The sequence below is a fragment of the Aquarana catesbeiana genome, linkage group LG04, assembly GCF_042186555.1.
Source record: "Aquarana catesbeiana isolate 2022-GZ linkage group LG04, ASM4218655v1, whole genome shotgun sequence".
Taxonomy (NCBI): domain Eukaryota; kingdom Metazoa; phylum Chordata; class Amphibia; order Anura; family Ranidae; genus Aquarana; species Aquarana catesbeiana.
The window spans coordinates 663,867,700-663,885,222 of record NC_133327.1 but is presented as its reverse complement, the minus strand read 5'-3'; the positions used below and the strand labels follow the sequence as shown (position 1 = coordinate 663,885,222).

The 17,523-nt window shown below is 40.9% G+C and overlaps 1 protein-coding gene and 1 pseudogene across 22 annotated transcripts in view; one reads left to right on the top strand and one right to left on the bottom strand.

The window, feature by feature from the left end:
- NRXN1 (neurexin 1) overlaps nucleotides 1-17,523 on the top strand; it is a 1,909,081-nt gene that overhangs the window by 1,783,987 nt on the left and 107,571 nt on the right. The gene's annotated exons all lie outside the window — the stretch shown is intronic.
- LOC141140965 (eukaryotic translation initiation factor 4E-binding protein 2 pseudogene) lies at nucleotides 8,615-8,984 on the bottom strand (annotated as a pseudogene).

Here is a 17,523-nt window from a genome sequence, read left to right as displayed (position 1 = left end):
TTGTTTACCAAACGTCTTATAAGATTCAATTGAAATAAAAAGAACACAACTATACCCTGCAATTCAACCTCAAGATCACAGGCATACCGGTAGCTTTATCAGTAAGGCATGAAGGTTTTGCTTCAAATCAATACAGTATGTTCAGCTGACAATTGCGCCATTTGTCATTAAATTAAAGTAAAAATTATGAACGAAAAAGAAACAATGTTGGCAAGAATCTCACACTTTACACCTAACACAAGAAGAGGAATTCTAAATGAAATGTGATAAGCGCAGCAGGCACACGTCAGCGGTTCCTTTCTCTAATGCTTTGTCTTCAATTAGCCACTTAGATGCCATTAATCAAGAAACTGAAATAGAGCGACTTATAAACCTCACGTAGTTTATTTTCGTGGAATGCGGAATTCTCAATAACTGGATCGTTCCACCTTCCCGTGTCCTGGGAAAGACATAGAAGCGATTGTTTACACAGTTCTAACATGACAAATAAACACAACACAGCTCGAGAACTGAACAGCACTAAAATACACATTGATGTTTTTAATAACTAAAATAGGAAAACAAAAGGGAACGCAATTGTAAATGTTTGCTGTTGCTGTTCACACAAGATAATTGTTTCGGGGTAAAACATCTGTACCAATGGCTCTTAGAAGGTCAGTCCACTTAGAACCAGTATTTCATTTCCAGTTTCCTTTGGAATTGAGATATTTGGAATTGAGATATTAAAGTGTAAGGGAATACAAAACTGTTATTCCTAGTTTTGGATGGAGTAGGGCAGGATTATCCACTTCAGTTCTAGCCTGTAGTACCACTTCATTACCAGACCAGATTTTCAGGGTTGTGATAGTTTTAGTGACAATCACTCAGTCATGCAACACTGTATCCAAATATATATATAAACTTTCTGTCGATGGGAGTGTCACCCATTGATTTGATTAGTAGCCCACACAGTCTCAAAAAAAAAAAAAAAAAAAAATATATATATATATATATATATATATATATATATATCTTCAAAAATAAATTGGGTAAAAAATTAGATTACCTTGGGGTGTCTACTTTCCAAAAGTAGATCATTTGGGGGTTTGGGGTTTTTGTATCGTCTTGTTTAAAGAGTTCTGTATCAGAAGGTATGGACAACTAGAATCTTTTTTTTTTTTAATGTTTTTTTACTTTATATTGTAAAAAAAGGCGAGCATTGGTAATACATATAGATATAATTTTTTAACAGATAGAGCTTTCTTTTGGTGGTATTTAATAACCAGTGATCTCCTTTTTTACATTTTGAAAAATATTCTAGTTTCCCATACAGTACCTTCTGGTACAGAACTTATCGAACAATAGTGCCAGGACAATACAAAAACCCCACAAATGACCTCCTTTTGGAAAGTAGTCAGCTCAAGGTCATTTTTTTTCCCCACAATTCTTTTAAAATGAAGAAACATGCTGGTAGTGAGGGGGTCAAAACATGGAGCTTGATAATGGTGCACTAAATGCATTAAATGTACAGGTCATACACAGAGGGAAGAGGAAGTGAAGGGTCACATACAGTGGTAGAATAACGACTAGAGGAAGTCTATACCACAGCTCTAACTGTTAAGAAGTCTTTCCATATCGGAGAATAAATCTTTTTCTCCAGATGTAAAAAGTGCCACCTTGCCTTTTGTAAAGACCCTATTCCCTTGCCTAGCCCTAGCATCCTTTTAACTGTTACACCTGGGGAGCCTGATTGGCTGTTGCAGTGGTCACATGATTGGAAGATGGTCCCTCCTGGTCCCGTTAATTACCAGAGACCAAGAGCTTTCTTTGACTATCTCAGAGCATGCAGTGAGCACGCTCTTAGCACAGAAATTTCTGGATCCCCCATGGATGCATATGTGTGGTGTGTGGGCATTAAAGCCCACCCTGTTAAAGATGCACACATGTGCAATGTGGGTGTCAACAGATTAAAATGGCAGTGGTGGTAAAGGTTCTTGATATGGGGGACCTCTGGCTGTGTCATCACCAAAGGGCCACACATAAAATTCAGAGAATATTTATTATCAGAGACAACAGACAACAGAATATAGTCAAAGACTATGAGCACGATACAAGAGATGTCAGAGACTGCAGACATGGTGCAGACATGGTGCAGGAGATGGTCAGAGACTGCAGACATGGTGCAGGAGATGGTCAGAGACTGCAGACATGGTGCAGGAGATGGTCAGAGACTGCAGTAGTGGCGGCCCATCCATAAGAAGCGCATGGGTGCTGCCCCCCCTATTCATGTGGCCAGCCCCTAATCTACATGCTGGGCGCCGGATGCATGGATTCCAATGGGGGGGGTTAAGCACGTGATTAGAGCCAGAGGCTCTAATAAGCTTCAAAATAGGCTGCGCTTTAAGCCCACCCAGTTGTGTGACACTAGTGAATAAATATTCGTTATTGTCTTACTAATTCTCCTCCTGGCCAATCAGGAAGCGGGTCTGAGACCTGTTTCCCAATTAGCCAAAAGAAGAAGCTTTGCTGGCTGCCGAGAGGAGGAGGGAGGAGATGCAAGGAGAGGAGATGCATGGGAAGCTAGCCGGCCGCCATCCATTGTCCGGAGGGAAGCCAGAGGAGAAGCTACATTGGCTGCCAGGAGGAGGAGGGTGGAGACGTGAGGAGAGGAGACACAGGGGAAGCTAGTTGGCCGCCTGTCCATCACCCGGAGGGAAGCCCGGGGTAAGTGTTGCAGACCGACCAGGGGGGGGGGGAGTGCGGGTGACCTGACTGTGGAGGTGGCTGGCTGTGCACTGTTTGCCGCCCCCCTCCTCAAAAAAATACCACCAGCCCCCACTGGACTGCAGATATGGTGCAAGAAATGGTCAGAGACTGTGGGCATAATACATAACAAAATCAGAGACTGTGGGCATAATACATGAGATGATCAGAGACTGTGGACATAATACATGAGATGATCAGAGACTGTGGACATAATACATGAGATGATCAGAGACCGTGGACATATTACAAGAGATGGTCAGAGATTGCAGACTTGATACAAGAGAAGGTGAGAGAATGCAGACATGGTACAAGAGACTGTCAGAGACTGTGAACTTGCTACAGGAGTTGTTGGAGACTGAGGACTTGCTTCAGGGGTCATAGTCTGGAGACATATTACATGGGGTTGCTAGAAATCACTGCTATAACACGGCAATTGGGAAACACAAATAACATTTGCAGGGTCTGGAGGGCTGCACAAAAAGTGCCAAAGGGGGCGCATGCAACCCCCTGGTTGGATGGACACCAGGGCCTTATACACTTGTATTCTGTATGCCTATGCCTAACTTTTAATAAATAGTTTTTACTATTTTAAAAAAAAGATGGAATGTGAAAAAGTCAGCAGTAAAGTCTACACATTGCTTCATTAGGAAGAGAAGACCAAAGAAACGTGTAGGGGCTGGGCTGTAAAATGTCCCCTCAGTTTGATAAATATAGTGTTATGATGGCTTTAACGATATTATTACTGTACTTTTGTTGATAGAGAGACATCAATGCCATTTCTTCCTTTGGACTATTTCAGATCCTTAGGTTAGTTTCTCTTCATATAATCTATTTCTACGTTACTGGAGAAGCTGACAAAAGCATCTGGGTCTCTCTGGTGGTAATTAAGGAAGGCTTACTGCCTGCTGTGCTGAAAAGTAGCTCAGAGACTTCTACATGAGTAAATTCGTGGAGGAAAGACAGAAGATGATGAGTGCTGATGCAGTGGTACCAGGAGCACATAAGGGGGTAATTGTATCCACCGGTGTCGAGCATGTCATCTGCTTTTCTTATTGTCCTCATCAAACACTTTATCACAACTCAAAGGAGAGCACGGGCGTATAAAGCAGACTCATTTATTAACACTAACTTCCATGTGAGCTGAAAGTGTCCTCTTAATTCACACGCTCGTTGCTGTTAAAAGTGAGTTGTATTGATTGGCACCTAAAATTGTTTAGAATAACTGGCAAAGTGCGACTTTCCAGTTGTTAAAAGCCTGATAACTATGCACGTCAAGGAAGACTCACATTTATTACAGTTTAAGTTTCAGTTTGCTTTGAAAGTCTCTCTCATTAGTGAGTCCCGAGGGACAACAAGGGTAATGCAATTTCATTTTTTTCTGATACGTTCATGCCAGGCGTACATTTGTTTGCATTGCATCTCAAGTCATTTTGCTGTCAAAGAAAAATAATGGGAGCCTAACTTATACCGCCTGTGAAATTCTATAGAAACGTTGGTCAGTTCAAACGATTACTTAGCTTTAGCACATAAAATGTAATGAATAGCGTAGTTATTATTTTTTTTTTTTTTTCACGTCCATTTATGTTAAAATGTTTACAACCGCTACACTGCTAAAATAGAATTTATCAAGCAGCAATGGAAAAAAACAACCATTAATACTGCAGTCCATTATGTGTCTTAAGTATCTTATGAGAAATATCAGCTGTAATCTAATTCTTCAGTTCTTAACTAGTTGAGGACACTAGACATGCCTAAAAGGGTTGTCAAAGTACACAGGACATGTTAATGTACGTCTGGAACTTCTACCCCTCTGCTGCATCCCCCCCACCCCGCTTGTCAGTAAAGCTTGGTTCTTAAAATAAAACTGGGAGTTGCTGTGTACATACAGCAGATCTAGCAGCTACTGCTACAAAAAAAAAAAAGAAAAAACTGTTAAAATGCGAAGTAGAAAGATAAGAGAGGTACAGAGTAACATTGTTACTTTTGCATCCACTCTGCTTCATTAATCTTCATCATAGTGATTAGACTCAATCTGCAGATGCTGTCATGTTAAAGTAATCAGACATGTAAAAAAAAAAAGAAAAATAAATATATATATATATATATATATATATATATATATATATATATATATATATATATATATATATATATATATATATATATATATATATGGTATATTGGTATATATATATAAATGTATGTTTTTTTTTTTTTTAAATAACATTTCTCTATTATACTCTGTAATAACCCTTAGTTAATTGGTGCTTATTAACTCATCCCTGTTCTCTCTTCAACTAATATTTTTTTTAAATATTTAATTCATTTTTTTTTTTTTATGTTTATTTTAATGTATTTGTATAGTCACATGTAAAAAAGCACACAATTTAAAAAAAAAAAATGTTTTACACAGTTTAATGCCTTCTACCAGAATCATAATTATATCAGTTTTCATGAGGACAAATTATTAAAATAAAATCTTTCCTATACTTTAGAATGGCAGTCATGTGACAGTCAATCACTGTGATCAGGAAGCTTGCCCCCCAGCGTTTCAGAACCCTTTAAGTGGCTGATGGTAGCTTGAGCCTAGGAGTTGATTAACAATTTTTAGAAAAGGTGACCATGCAGGCTTTTTTTTTTTTTTTTGCAGAAGAGATTTACTGGAGTTGTTTTACTAAAGTAGTGATGCATGCTCATTTTGCAAGGAATATTTTCACTTAATTTAATGAATGGGGTGAGAATTCACTTTTTTTTTTTTAAATTACCCGATCACGAGCAGAAAAAATGTTTAAAAAAAAAAAGTAGTTTTGCTTGTGAATGATTAGTTGATTGATGTCAGAACAGCTTTATCACATTCCTAAGCTAAGGAAAAATTCCCTTGCAAAGTGAACAGCCTATTTGTCTTTAACTCCACTATATCTCTTCCACAGTAAAACCCCTTTCACATCGAGCCGCCTAGGGCGTCAGTGGTAAAGTGGTGCTATTAGCGCCGCTTTCCCGTCGTTTTAGTGGCACTATTCGGCAAACTGCCCCACTAGCGGCCGAAAAGGGGTTTCATTCGCCCGCAAAAATGCAGCAGGAGCGACGCTTTGCCAGTGGTATCGCAGCGCTGCCCCATTGATTTCAATGGGGAGCAGCGGTGGAGGAGCAGTGAGTTCACCGCTCCTTCACCGCTCCAAAGAAGCTGCTGGCAGGACTTTTTGTGATGCCCTGCCAGCGCACTGCTCCACTGTGAAAGCCCTCGGCCACTTTTTTCAGGCACTATGCAGGTGCTATTTTTAGTGCTGTAGCACCTGAAAAATGCCCCCAGTGTTGAACGGGGTGCAAATGTTCGCCTTCTTACATACATTGAGCTTCCCAAGTACAACTCAGTGTACAATTTTGGAATATGCTGGGATGAATGAACTAAGCAATAAGCAATTACATCATCCCGCCATGGCTAATCAGGATGGCCAAAGATCTAGAGCCTGGCAGAAGACCATTCATGAATGTTGGCACTGACCAGGAAACCTGTAGACATCACATTGTTGGAGGAGAGTAAGGTGAGTGTAGCTCCACATTCAAGTAGAATGAAAGTCATTAAGCTCACCTACTCTCTAACAGTCCGGATGCCGGTCTTTGGACGTTTCTATTGGCTGGCTTGGGATAATGTAAGTCCTGTGCATGTACAGGAGTCAGCTATACTGGCACACAGGAACAAGGTCGGTGCTGTAAGCTGAGCTGTGCATGTGCAGCTCAGTTTACATGCCTTAGAACAGTGGTCTCCAAACTGCAGCTCTGGGGCCAGATGCGGCCCTTTGCTTGCCTTTATTTGGCTCTGGAGGCATTATTCCTGCCCCTGACACCAACAATGGGGCATAATACCTGCCACTGACACCAACAATGGGGCATTATACCTGCCACTGACACCAATAATGGGGCATAATACCTGCCACTGACACCAACAATGTCACACTATTCCTCCCACAGACACCAACTATTCCCCCCCCCCCCCCAATACCAAAGATCAGGCAGTGTTTACTCCCACTGGGCACAGTCTGACCCCCTAAAATTTAAAGGACAGTAAACTGGCCCTTTCTTTAGTAAGTTTAGAGACCCCTGTCCTAGAAGACTGCAAGCAGGCAGGTAGGTGGTTTTTTTATTGCAGAAGAGACACTGCATACTCGCAGCCTATTATAAGAAGACTGTAATTCCTCTTTAAGGTAGATTGAAGCAGAGTTTCACCCAAAAAGTGGAACTTCTGCTTTAAGCACTCCTTGCCCCCTGACATGCCACATTTGGAGGGGGGAGTGGGTACCTGGTTTTGACAGGTACTTCGTGTCCCACTTCCTGCTTCCATTGTCTCGCCGCCTAGGCGACTCCTCCTCTCTCCCTAGGTGGTCCCTCTCTGCAATCTTCTGGGACACGTCACAGGTCCCGGAAGATTGCCTGGCCACTAGGAGAGCAGTGCGCACCCGGCTGTTAAGCCGCACAGCTGGGCGCCCACGCTTACAATGACGGCGCCATGGAGAGGTGGGGGAGAGGAGCGAGGCTTCAGGCGGCCGCATCACTGGAGCATGGGACAGGTGAGTGTCTGTTTATTAAAAGTCAGTAGCTACACTTTTTGTAGCTGCTGACTTTTAATAAACTTACAAACGAGTGGAACTCTGCTTTGAGTGACCTATTTCACACACCTGCAGCACTTTCTGGACCTCATTAATAGTTCACTGATTGATTTTATGCGTTGCTTTTTATTTCTTGCCAATGTTATATAGTTTATAAGTCATACAATTATTGAAGAAGGAAAAAGTTAAACATTTAAAACATAAGTAAGCAAAGCAACACCAACAGTAACTATAGCAAAAATGCCATACAAAGAATGGATGGATGGCCTCATTTCCAACATCCTCCATTTCGTTTTTACATTCAGGTGCCACGTGGGAAGCTTGTCCCTATTCCCATTCCTCCCTGGCACATGAACGTGCCCGCTCCAGGCAGTTGTATAAAACAGGCAGATGGGGGGGGAGCTCATTGAGTGCTGAGTTTCTATAGCAACCTGGCACAGTCAGTGAAAGGAATACCCACCGATGAGATCTACTGATAAATATTTCTGGAATGGCCACTTCAGATCAATCACACAGTGGTAAAATACATAGAAGGAGGGGTCCGCTATAAGAAAAGAGATCAGAAGAAAATAATAAAATACAAGGACCTAATTGAGAAACAAGTATATTATTGCAATGAGAGAAAACTCTAAGGGCTCATGCACACTGCAGCTAAAAAAAAGCTGCTTTTACAGGCATTTGAGCTTTTATTTCAGCTTGAAGAAGTTTGTGCTTTTTTGTGCTCTTGTGCACATTTTTTATTGAGCTTCTTTAATAAATATTGGAGGATTTTCTACTCAAACTTGACCCTTAAATTTAAGGCATGGTGTCATGGTCTGGAGTCAGGCTTGGATGCCAGTAGCTATAGCTGGAGAGAGGTCTTCACTGACCAGCTGGATAGGCACAGAAGCAAGTCACTCTGGCAGATGATGCAGGCTCACCCGAGGTGTGGGGGTCTAATTACTAACCGTTGTTCACCAGAGCTCCTGATTGTGGAGATGGTCTTTGCTGCATGTTATTTCCAGTTTGTCAACATCAAGCCATTGAAATCAGTTACAAGTCCTTTCACCACCTCCACATTTTGTGGTTGGGGTGGGATTAATCATGGGGTAGAAATAAAGAGAAAGGGGAAAAAAAATAGAGCAAGGAGCCTAGTTGCATTGACCTTTGGTACAAGGAAGGGCAGGTTTCTACGCAAGTGTGCCTTTGACGGATTTCTCATTACACGATTCTGTTTGCCAAGTCAGGTGCGCACAAGTGAGCGTGCTTGACAGGCATCCTGGAGATTAGATGTCCATTTCAAACTGAGTGTCACCACTAATAGTGGTCTTCTTGTCATGGTTGTTCAAATTATTTTTTTCTACTTTGGGGGGTTCGACAGCAGTATTAGGACTGGTAACTCCAGGAATATCCGACAAGTGACAAGGAGGGGTCTGAGCCAAGGGAGAATTGCGACGGTTCAAAAGGAACTTACGATCATAAATGATCCTGGTCCCTCCAGGGGTGGTGGAGAAGAGGGTCCCCCCGGGGTGGTGCAGTAGTCATGAAGTGGCTGAGATGAGTCGCTAATATGGATGGTCCTGGTGGGGATGGCCCGGCTCTGGCTGTGCTGGTGTCTGGTTGACATGTTCCTGGCTTGAAGGATGTGTGTGTGGCGGGGGGAAGAGTGGAAGAAAGCAAGACAGGGCCAGAGAGCGGGGCTGGGAGGAGCCGGCTGAGGTAGCGGGTGCACGTTAGGGGGAAGGGGTGTGCGGAGCTCCCTTGCTGCATGTTAATACCAAGTTGCGGTCCTCAAGATTGCCCCACCAGGAGGTGAGCTAGCTTGGTCCAGTAGCAGATATAGCAGGTAGGGATAAGCAGAAGCATATTCAATAAACAAGCCAAAGGTCGGTAACAAGTGGTTGCAGGTTGAGATGAAGCAGAAGCCTAGTTGAGAAGCAAGCCAAAGGTCGGCGACAAGTGGTAGAGAAGATATGGAAGGCAACAGGAGTGACAAGATTGAGATATTGGCATCAGAGAGCACATAATAGGGCTTTGATCCATTCCAAAAAACAGATGTTGATGGAAGCGGATGTAAATGGATGTAAATGGATGTAAATTGATGATCATCCGTTTACATCCATTTTTCCATAGATGTGCATTGATGTCCATTTTTTCTTCTGTCAATGGATGAAAGAGGCCTTAGATTCTGCTGTAATTATAGTAATCTAAATTAGACATGTGCACTGCCAAAAAATTAGTTCGTTTTCGTTTTCATTTCATTCGTTCATTTTTTTTTTTTTTTTTCAGGTCATTCGTTATGATCGCAATTCGTAAATTCATACATTCGTACATTCGCAAATTCGTATATTCATACGTTCGCACATTCGTAAATTCGTACATTAGCACATTCATACATACGTACATTTGCACATTCGTAAATTTGTACATTCGTACATTTGTAAATTAGAAAATTCGGAAATTTGTAAATTCTAAATTTGAAAATCTAAAAACCTGAAAATTCTAAAATCTGAAATAGTAACTAACTATTAAATTATAGGTATTGTAATTTCCTTTCAAATTTGGCTGTTAGTGAATGTAACAAATATGAACTTATCCGAAGTTATGAATTATCCGAAATAACGAATGCCGCATCTAAACAAATGGAACGGAACAAATTCATAATAAATAATAACAAGTTTTTATTAATATTATTGTTATTTATTATTATTAATTAATTACGTTCCATTCGTTCAAATACGGCATTCGTTATTTCGGATAATTCGTAACTTCGGATAAATTTGTATGTGTTACGTTCATTGACAGCCAAATTTGAAAGGAAATTACAATACCTATAATTTAATAGTTAGTAATAGTTATGTTATTATTAGTTAATTATTATTTCAGATTTCCGAATTTCCAAATTTACGAATGTACGAATTTACAAATTTACGAATGTACGAATTTACTAATGTATGCATTTACGAATGTACGAATTTACTAATGTATGCATTTACGAATGTACGAATTTACAAATTTTCGAATATTCAAATTTACGAATATTCGGAAAAATTCGTTAAACGGTTTTCATTCATTTGGATATTACCGAATTTGTCGAAATTCATTAAAAAACGTATTTGGAACGAAACGAATTGCATACAGTATGTCTAATCTAAATCTTGGTTGGATTGATGGCAACATGATGCTCAGGAGAAACCGTTGACTTGGTGGCTAAGCCTGAACAATCTCTTGTTATCTGATTCTCTGTAGGATTACCCGATTACAGAATAAGGTTTTGGTGTTTTCGCTAATTTTTATACCTCAGGCTGAATATTAAAATAATTGTTTTTTTTTTCATTATTGATCTGTTAAAAAAAAAAGATATTTGAAGCTGAAAATCTCTTTCCGAAAGAGCGGAATGACTAGCACGGAGGATAATATGCATGGATGGTGTAAAACCTCACAGTGGAGTCTAGTAAATGACTTGTTTCAAATGAACTTATTGTAAAATCATCAGTCTCCTGCCTCCAGCAAGAACAGATTCCATAACACAGCTTTTAAAATTCTCATTTTAATGCTATTGGAGCTCAAGAATATTCACTGTCATGTTCCCATATGTGATAAAAATCTGTGCTGCTATGCATATCTTAGTGCATCCGTTTCTTTTGAAAGGAAGAATAATATCAATACAGGAAACTGGAATTCTTGTCAGCTGTTTGATATTTGTGTTGTTCTTGGTTTTCACCTACACATGCTGTCATTGCTCGCAGTCTAGTGGGTGCAGGAACCATTTGTTTACCTGGCTTCCCATTGCTGAACATAATGGATTTCACTTGGCTTAGAATAATGTAATGCTTCAGTCACATTTTTTTAAAAAAGGAAGAAAGTATTTTTTACATTGGTACATTTAAAGTGGTTGTAAACCTCAGACAGGAAATATGAACAAAGAATTTCCCTCTATAGTGTGTACTTGTCTCAATTAGGATAATTAAGTCTTATTTCTATTAAGCCCAAATATAGTTCATAAGAGTTAAAGTGCCACTTACCTATGTAATATACACTATATTGTCAAAAGTATTGGAACACATGTCTTTACACACATATGAAACCTTGTGGACAGCCTTCCCAGAAGAGTTGAAGCTGTTATAGCTGCAAAGGGTGGGCCAACTCAATATTGAACCCTACGGACTAAGACTGGGATGCCATTAAATATCATATGCAAGTAAAGGCAGGAGTCCCAATACTTTTGGTAATATAGTGTATTATAACTCACTAGTTATACATTGTACTGTGTAAATATGTTTTTATAAAAATCACTTTGTTTCAGATGTGAGACTCCAGCTCATCTGTAGATCATTCGACTACCATTGGCCATCAACTGTAACAAATGTTGCTGAGGTGGGGGTGGGGAGGGTTTATACATGGCAAGAGTTCATCATCAATAGCAAAGCATCTAACACATTCCCAGCAATGATTTTAATCATCATTGTGGGTGTATTATACAACATTGACTGTGATTGACAGAAACAGGTCCTGTAAGTGCCACCATATCCTGTATGCAGCATTCATCTACTCATCCAGAGATTACTTTACTTAACAAGACCATTTTCAGGCAATTTGTGTTTTTTTCCCTTGTTCACAGCGATTAACAGACATGGAGTATAGTGTTTACACTCAGTTAGGATAATTGAGCATTTAAAGGGCAATACTGGCTAAACAGGTAAATGCCAATTGGGCACAATTCACTAAAGGTTATCGCATGTGTTATCACGTGACCACTTGCTTGGATGCAGTATTTAGCACAAACACCAAAAACGCTTCAAAGTTCAGGTTATCCAAGCCACTTATCATGGAGCTTTACACCCAACTCATAGGGTACCTTGCGCCCTCAACACAGAGAAGCCATGCCATACCAGCCGTGACTAAATTGCTGGCTGCCTTACACTTTTGTGGAAATCCATCATATCAGATGCTTGTGATAACTTACCGCATGGTTTCATGCAGTATTTAACCACTTGGCCTTTTGGGCCAATTCTAGCGCTTCGCTCCTACATGTAAAAATCATACTTTTTTTCTAGAAAATTACTCAGAACCTCAAAACATTATATATTTTTTCTTTTAGCAGAGACCCTAGGGAATAAAATCGCGGTCGTTGCAACTTTTTATGTCACACGATATTTGCGCAGTGATTTTTCAAACGCATGTTAAAAAAACAAAACAGTTTTATGAATAATAATAAAAAAAAACAGTAAAGTTAGCCCAATTGTTTTGTATAATGTGAAAGACGATGTTACGCTAAGTAAATAGATACCTAACATGTCCCGCTTTAAAATTGCGCACACTCATGGAATGGCGTCAAACTTTGGTACTTAAAAATCTCCATAGGCAACGCTTCACATTTTTTTTACAGGTTACCTGTTTAGAGTTGCAGAGGAGGTATTGGGCTAGAATTATTGCTCTTGCTCTAACGCATGCGGCGGTACCTCACATGTGTGATTTGAACGCCATTTACATATGTGGGCGCGGCTTATGTATGCATTCGCTTCTGTGCACAAGCATGCATGGACGGGGGTGCTTACATTTTTTTTTTTTTATTCTTTATTTTACTTTTATTTTTTTATTTTTACACTTTCTCTTTAAAAAAAAATTAGATCACTTTTATTCCTATTACAAGGAATGTAAACATCCCCTGTAATAGGAATAGTGCATGACAGGTCCTCTTTATGCAGAGATGTGGGGTCTATAAGACCCCACATCTCTCCTTCAGGCTGGATAGACCGAGATAAAAAAAATAAACAAACGGTCTCGGCCTTTCCAGCTGCGTCCCGGGCATTGTTTACTTCCGCCGGCCTGGGCGTGACGTCATAACGTCGCGCCCGGGCCTCCGAGGGTCATAGGGATGCCTGGGGACCATCTGGTCACCAGAAATCTCTATGCTCAACTTCCGGCAGCGACCGATTCGTTCCCCGGCTCGGCGATCGCACGATAGAGGCACCAGAGGGCAGCGGGAAGGGGCGGACATCCTCTCAGGCCGCCTGTAAGAACTTTTAGCCTGGGTTCACACATGTGCGGTGCGAACTGAAGCTCAGGTTTCACTGGGAAGATAAAAATCAGTTTTTCAAAGGTTTCACTGCGTTGTAGCTGCGGATCAGTGAGCAGGGCGAGGGGGGGGGGGGGTGTTGTGAGGAGAAGGAGAAAATCCTTCTTCAGAACGCAATGCATCTGCGAATCAGATGCTTTCCCATAGCAGATAATAGGCTTGTAGTTCGCACCGCAATGCCCAAAAAAACGCACACGTTTTTTGTGCAATGCGCAGTGTGAATGCAATGCACTTATGTGAACCAGATACATTCAAATGAATGTATTTTTAAATGTCCTGCGAATTGGATGCGGTGTAAGCCGCATCTAATTCGCATAGGTGTGAACGGGGGCTCAATCAGCTGAACTGCCACTATGATTGTTTTTACAGTGCAGGGAATCGCTGGCCAAAAAAGATGATATCTGGATGATGCCTGTAGCTGCATTCAGATATCCCCACTCAAAGTCCAGGACATCATATGACGTACCTTGGGCGGGAAGTGATTAAGGCATACCTCAGAAAAGATAACGCATGTGAGATTTTAAGGAGAGTTTCTTTGTGAATTATTCAGAATGTTTTGCGTTATTTTACCGCATACTCGGTATGCAGTAAAATATCACTTAATGAATTGTGCCCACAGAGGGAGATTTACTAAAACTGGTGCACACAGAATCTGGTGTAGCTGTGCAAAGTTACCAATCAGCTTCTAACTTCAGCTTGTTCAATAAAGCTTTGACAATAAAACCTGGAAGCTGATTGGTTACTATGCACAGTTGCACCAGATTCTGTGTGCACCAATTTTAGTAAATCCCCCCACCCCCATAGAGGGAAGTTTGTCCAACTGGAGCAGACAGAATCTGCAGCAGCTGTGCATGACAACCAATCAGCTTATGTCTTTTATTATTGAAACCAAACAAAACAAGCTGAAGATGAAAGCATAGAAGCTGATTGGTTGTCATGCAGGCCTGCTCCAGATTCTGTCAGCTCCAGTTTGGATAAATTCCCCCCATATTGAGGTATTGCTTGTCAAAGTATTTGTAGAGTCATGCAAATGATCTTGGACCCAAACACTTGTGCTACTGTATGCTTTAGGTCTACAAATGTTTTCTTCAAAACAGCTTTCTTCAAACTCTTCAGTTAGATTACTATACTGGTGAGATCCACCCTTAGGTCTCTCAGTTCCCACCTTGGTCCACCATAGTAACCTTTCCTTCCCATCCATTGACTTAGAGGACAGGTACTCCCACCGCCAATTGGAATCCAACTATAAACTGGTCATACCACATTTTAGACAGCCAGGTGCAATGTCATTCGTACTTTACCAGAATTATTGGACACTGATGGATTGTATGCAAGAGGAGTTCCACCCAACTAAACTCCAATCAGGGGAGGTGTAAAATCTTTCAGCAATGTCTTTCAAGTTAAGCACAATTAAGCTTAGCTAGTGGATCATATTCAACATGTGCTATTTAGTGGATTCATGTATTGGGTAAAGAATCAATGCTGTGTGATTAAGTATTGTGATATTTGAGGGTTTCAGAACATCAACCAGATAGCAAAGAGTCATTTTATCAGAGGTGGGGGACTTGAGTCACACGACTTGACTCGAGTCAGACTCGAGTCACCTGTTTGAGGACTTGCGACTTGCTTGACAAAATTAAATAAATGACTCGACTTGACTTTGACTTGTCACTAATGACTTGCGACTTGACTTTGACTTGGGCTATTTCACTTGCAATCACTTGGCACCACCAGTGCTGTGTCTTGGCCTAGGCAAAAGCCGCCCCCCCCCACAAAAGAAAGCTCCCCTCAAGTCCTGGCTTCGGGGTAGATCAGTATTTTGACTTTATTTGTGACTTGACCAAAATAAATGACTTGACTTGACTTGCTTTACTTCTAGCAGCAACTCGACTTGACTTGCTTGCTTTTCGCCACAATAACTTGGGACTTGCTTGTGACTTGAAGGTTAAGACTTGAGACTTGCTTGTGACTTGCACATGTGTGACTTTCTCCCATCACTGCATTTTATTTTTCCCAAACAACAGGAAAACAAAACAGGAAAACAAAAATAGCTTTCTTCAGCATACAAAACACAAACAGTCCACAAGCTCTGAAACAAAATAAAAACCCCTTGGCTTACCGCCAGTAACACTTGTCCCTTAACTGGGCTGTACAATCCCCACTTGCTTCAGGAGTCAACAGAAAAAGGTCACCACAGTGTCTAGACAATGACCAGCATACAGCTGTACCTTGCAAGCGTGTCCTGTTCCAGATCACATCTCAATGACACCTGCTGACCACTTTTTTCCTTTTTCAGCCCTCTCTAACAGGAAGATTAACCCATTCAGGACCAAAGTCAGGGTTGGAGGGTCTTTCCCACCTAAAAATCTCTCTGAGCCCCCAACATTCAGGCTCCATAAAGGACTTAAAAATACTGGAGAAACTGCAAGTAAATGTTCCCCCTTTTTCCGGGTCACCCCAAAACCCCTTCACCCTGCATAGGTGAGAAACCCTAAGTATTTTTTATACTGCTATTTGTCATCCCCTTTAATGGACCACAACCCAAAGGGGACACATACAGTACCTCCCATCTCAGAACCATGCCTGGCATCCTGTACACTATATATATATATATTGGCATCTATAACTTTGGTCTTGTGTTGTACCAAAAGCAGTGCTGGAGGGTTTAACAATTGTTTATAAAATGTTTTCAATTAAAAAGATAGGGTATTTGGTTACCCCCATGCTTTTTTAGCCAAGTCTGCAGTTTGTAGCGCAGGTTTGGGGAAGACGAAATTATTTTTCTTCTGGTAGTAGCAAAGTCAGACTATACTGTACAAGATCTATCTTGCCAGTAGTATCAGCTCATCACCCGAATTTCAAACGCCTATGGCATTCACAGAGATTGTCCCAAGGTCAAACATAATCAGGCTCGATTGAGTTCAGTCCATCCAGTTCATGTCACTCATTCCTACCACTGAGATAAACTACAAGGCAGTCAAGCAGAAAGCTGCTACATTGCATTTTCTTTGGCCACCCCAATCCCTAAAGAATGAGGTTACCGTGACAACTGCGTTCTTCAGCATGCACGGGCTCCTGCACTAAGTAACTATAGCAACCAGCAAGGACTATGCTATGACTTAATTGGTTTGTACAGTATGAACATAAATAAAAAAAATTCTCAAATTACACCTAGTGCTTTATTTAAATTTTTTTTTAATTCCATTTAGGGTGTGAATAAAACCAGATCCAGATCTAGGAGATCTTTCAGAATTCAACTTTGATATTGAAATAGCACATGCATTTACCATTTCCACTAAAAAGAAACACACTCCTTCTGGGGAAAGGGCAAAAGCAGCCTGCGACAATGATTTATGCCCTTTTCTCCTCACCTCGCTCAAGTACATCATCGAGTGTGTCATGCATATGTACATATTTCAGGAGAGCTCTCTGGGCACCTGGTACAGTCGCTAAACTAAATTTATCCTTGTTCCTTCCATGAACATTGGTTAGGAAGGATGGAAAGGACATGTAGTCCCCTGACGCACAACAGGGAGATGCACTAGTGAAGGATTTCGGAACGAGCTAAGTGAGCCACACGGAGACTTCGAGACAAAATTAATTAAAAGGGAATTTGACTGTCATCCAGATATGCATTCTTCTAACTACAAAAGACAGCATGGCAGCTGCTAATCCTATAGGTCAACAAGTAATCATGTAATTTCTGGAAGTCCCAGCATCCTTTGCATTGTTTGATGCAAATACGGAGAAACACAATTCACCTAGGGGAAACAATGCCGTAGCTTTTAAAAAAAAAAAAAAAATCAAGAAATAGGTCCAGTCCTGGAATGGTAAATAAACAAAGGGATGTATTTTCATTTTAAAGTATGCCAACGGGACTTTGTTTATCAGGTGATCTAGAAATAGCACTTCTCCCTGTTTACCAATTTAAAGTGATATTAAAGGAGAAGTACAGCCTGAGCTCGTTTGGCTGTACTCCTCCTATGGATCACAGGAGTGCAGTTCATTTTGCACTCCTGTGACCCGTTTTCAGCAAACAGCGGGCTGAAGTTCGCTGTCTGCTGACATCACAGAGCCGGTCCAGGCTCAGGCAAGATCGTGACCATGGAGTCGGGA